Below are 4,502 nucleotides of genomic sequence, written 5' to 3' on the forward strand. Positions count from 1 at the left end.
TCCTCTGACACCTCAAGGAATCTCTATACTGTGACATAGAGGATTCCACATTTTCTTGTTCTCTTCTCTTTCTTATGAGCAGGAGCAAAGACAAAAGCATTCTTGTTGAGGCTGATCCTGAACCTGAAAGGACCTTGAAGTGAAAACTAAGAGAAGCTAAGGCACAAATCTCTGTAGAGGACCTAACAGAAATCTTCAAAGAAGAAGAACCCATGGAAGCCGAAAACAACAACAATGCCAACAATGCAAGGAAGGTGCTGGGTGACTTTACTGCACCTACTCTTGACTTTTATGGGAGAAGCATCTCTATCCCTGCCATTGGAGCAAACAACTTTGAGCTTAAGCCTCAATCAGTTTCTCTAATGCAACAGAATTGCAAGTTCCATGGACTTCCATTGGAAGATCCTCATCAGTTCTTAGCTGAATTCTTGCAAATCTGTGACACTGTCAAGACTAATGGGGTTGACCCTGAGGTCTACAGACTCATGTTATTCCCTTTTGCTGTAAGAGACAGAGCTAGGACATGGTTGGACTCTCAACCTAAAGAAAGCCTGGACTCTTGGGAAAAGCTAGTCAATGCCTTCTTGGAAAAGTTCTTTCCACCTCAAAAATTGAGTAAGCTTAGAGTGGAAGTCCAAACCTTCAGACAGAAGGAAAGAGAATCCCTCTATGAAGCTTGGGAAAGATACAAACAATTAATCAGAAAGTGTCCTTCTGATATGCTTTCTGAATGGAGCATCATAGGTATTTTCTATGATGGTCTGTATGAACTGTCCAAGATGTCTTTGGATAGCTCTGCTGGAGGATCTCTTCATCTGAAGAAGACGCCTACAGAAGCTCAAGAACTAATTGAAATGGTTGCAAATAACCAATTCATGTACACTTCTGAAAGGAATCCTGTGAACAATGGGACTAGTCAGAAGAAAGGAGTTCTTGAGATTGACACTCTGAATGCCATATTGGCTCAGAACAAAATATTGACTCAACAAGTCAATATGATTTCTCAAAGTCTGTCTGGAATGCAAAATGCACCAAACAGTACTAAGGAAGCTTCATCTGAGGAAGAAGCTTATGATCCTGAGAACCCTTCAATGGAAGAGGTGAATTACATGGGAGAACCCTATGGAAACACCTATAATCCTTCATGGAGAAATCATCCAAATCTCTCATGGAAGGATCAACAGAGACCTCAACAAGGTTTCAACAAGAATAATGGTGGAAGAAACAGGTTTAGCAATAGCAAGCCTTTTCCATCATCTTCTCAACAACAAACAGAGAGTTCTAAGCAGAATACCTCTGACTTAGCAACCATGGTCTCTGATCTAATCAAAACCACTCAAAGTTTCATGACTGAAACAAGGTCCTCCATTAGAAATTTGGAGGCACAAGTGGGTCAGCTGAGCAAGAAAATTACTGAACTCCCTCCTAGTACTCTCCCAAGCAATACAGAAGAAAATCCAAAAGGAGAGTGCAAAGCCATCAACATGGCCGAATTTGGAGAGGAGGAAGAGGCAGTGAACGCCACTGAGGAAGACCTCAATGGACGTCTACTGGCTTCCAATGAGTTCCACAATGAGGAACCATGGGAATCTGAGGCTCAAAATGAGACCATAGAGATTCCATTGGACTTACTTCTGCCATTCATGAGCTCTGATGAGTATTCTTCCTCTGAAAAGGATGAGTATGTCACTGAAGAGCAAGTTGCTAAATACCTTGGAGCAATCATGAAGTTGAATGACAAGTTATTTGGAAATGAGACTTGGGAGGATGAACCCCCTTTGCTCACCAAAGAACTGGATGACTTGTCTAGGCAGAAACTACCTCAAAAGAGACAGGATCCTGGGAAGTTTTCAATACCTTGTACCATAGGCACCATGACCTTCAAGAAGGCCTTGTGTGACTTAGGGTCAACTGTAAACCTCATGCCTCTCTCTGTAATGGAGATGCTAGGGATCTTTGAGGTACAAGCTGCAAAAATATCACTAGAGATGGCAGACAACTCAAGAAAACAAGCTTATAGACTTGTAGAGGATGTTCTGGTAAAAGTTGAAGACCAGTACATCCCTACTGATTTCATAGTCCTAGAGACTAGGAAGTGCATGGATGAATCCATCATCCTTGGCAGACCCTTCCTAGCCACAGCAAAGGCTGTGATTGATGTTGATAGAGGAGAGTTGATCATTCAAGTGAATGAAGAATCCTTTGTGTTTAAGGCTCAAGGATATCCCTCTGTCACCATGGAGAGGAAGCATGAAGAGCTCCTCTCAAAACAGAGCCAAACAGAGCCCCCACAGTCAAACTCTAAGTTTGGTGTTGGGAGGCCACAACCAAACTCTAAGTTTGGTGTTGAACCCCCACATTCAAACTCTAAGTTTGGTGTTGGGAGGTTCCAACATTGCTCTGAGTACCTGTGAGGCTCTATGGGAGTCCTCTGTCAAGCTACTGACATTAAAGAAGCGCTTGTTAGAAGGCAACCCAATGTTATATTTTATATATTTTTCTTTGTTATTTTATATTTTTTGTAGGTTGATGATCATGAGAAGTCACAAAATCAATGAAAAAAGCAAAAACAGAATAAAAAGCAGAAAGAAAAACAGCACACCCTGGAGGAGAGCGTGCTGGCGTTTAAACGCCAGTAAGGCTAGCTGTTGGGCGTTTAACGCCCAGTCTGGCACCATTCTTGGCGTTTAACGCTAGAAAGGGGCACCAGACTGGCGTTAAACGCCAGTAAAGGGCAAAAACTTGGCGTTAAACGCCAGAAAAGGGCATCAGCCTGGCGTTTAACGCCAGAAATGGCTAAAGACGCAATTTTGCATGTCATTTGGTGCAGGGATGACTTTTCCTTGACACCTCAGGATCTGTGGACCCCACAGGATCCCCACCTACCCCACCACTCTCTCTCTTCTTCACCCATTCACCAATCACCTCAACACCTCTTCCCCAAAAAAACCCTCACCTATCAAATCCCATTTTTCTCTTCACCACTCACATCCATCCTTTATAAAACCCAACCTACCTCACCCTTCAAATTCAAACCACTTTCCCTCCCAAACCCACCCATACATGACCAAACCAAGCCCCCCACTTCTATATAAACCCATCTTCACCCCTTCATTTTCACACAACCTAAACACCACTTCTTCCCCTTCTTGGCCGAAAACAAAAGCCATTCCCATCTCCTTCATTTCTTCTTCTTCTACTCTCTTCTTTCTTATTTTGCTCGAGGACGAGCAAACCTTTTAAGTTTGGTGTGGTAAAAGCATAGCTTTTTGTTTTTCCATAACCATTTATGGCATCCAAGGCCGGAGAAACCTCTAGAAAGAGGAAAGGGAATGGAAAAGCTTCCACCTCCGAGTCATGGGAGATGGAGAGATTCATCTCAAGGGTGCATCAAGACCACTTCTATGAAGTTGTGGCCTTGAAGAAGGTGATCCCCGAGATCCCTTTCAAACTCAAAAAGGGTCAACTTTGATCAAAGGTTGGACCAAGTCCTCACAGTCATTTGTGAAGAGGGCGCTCAATGGAAGAGAAACTCAAGAAGGAAGCCAGTCAACTAAGAAGGCATGACCTCAAGCCCATTACTAAGAAGAGGATGGAGCAAACAAGAGACCCCTCTCATCATCAAATCCCTGAGATGCCTCAAGGGATGCACTTTCCTCCACAAAACTATTGGGAGCAACTAAACACCTCCCTAGGAGAATTGAGTTCCAACATGGGACAACTAAGGGTGGAGCACCAAGAACACTCCATCATCCTCCATGAAATTAGAGAAGATCAAAGAATCATGAGAGAGGAGCAACAAAGACAAGGAAGAGACATTGAGGAGCTCAAGCACTCCATAGGATCTTCAAGAGGAAGAAAGAGCCGCCATCACTAAGGTGGACCCGTTCCTTAATTTCCTTGTTCTTTACTTTCTTGTTTTTTGAATTTTAGTGCTTATGTTATCTATGTTTGTGTCTTGTGATCATTAGTGTCTTAGTGTCCATGCCTTAAAGTTATGAATGTCCTATGAATCCATCACCTTTCTTAAATGAAAAATGTTCTTAATTGAAAAAGAAAAGAATTGCATGAATTTTGAATTTTATAACAGTTTGATTATTTTGATGTGGTGGCAATACTTTTGTTTTCTGAATGTATGCTTAAACAGTGCATATGTCTTTTGAATTTGTGATTCATGAATGTTGGCTCTTGAAATAATGATGAAAAAGGAGACATGTTACTGAGGATCTGAAAAATCATTAAAATGATTCTTGAAGCAAGAAAAAGTAGTGATTCAAAAAAAAAATTTCGAAAAAAAGAGAGAGCAAAAAGAAAGAAAGAAAAAAAGAAATAAAGTTATGATCCAAGGCAAAAAGAGTGTGCTTAAGAACCCTGGACACCTCTAATTGGGGACTTTAGCAAAGCTGAGTCACAATCTGAAAAGGTTCACCCAATTATGTGTCTGTGGCATGTATGTATCCGGTGGTAATACTGGAAGACAGAGTGCTTTGGGCCACAGCCAA

General features: G+C 41.9%; 1 non-coding gene across 1 annotated transcript; it reads right to left on the reverse strand.

Moving 5' to 3' along the window:
- Window positions 1-617: 617 nt before the first annotated feature.
- LOC112704808 (small nucleolar RNA R71) lies at window positions 618-725 on the reverse strand. The gene has a single exon (XR_003155414.1). It is a non-coding gene; the product is annotated as a small nucleolar RNA R71 (small nucleolar RNA).
- Window positions 726-4,502: the final 3,777 nt, after the last annotated feature.

This window comes from Arachis hypogaea, chromosome 7 (genome assembly GCF_003086295.3).
Source record: "Arachis hypogaea cultivar Tifrunner chromosome 7, arahy.Tifrunner.gnm2.J5K5, whole genome shotgun sequence".
In the NCBI taxonomy this organism is placed as follows: Eukaryota; Viridiplantae; Streptophyta; class Magnoliopsida; order Fabales; family Fabaceae; genus Arachis; species Arachis hypogaea.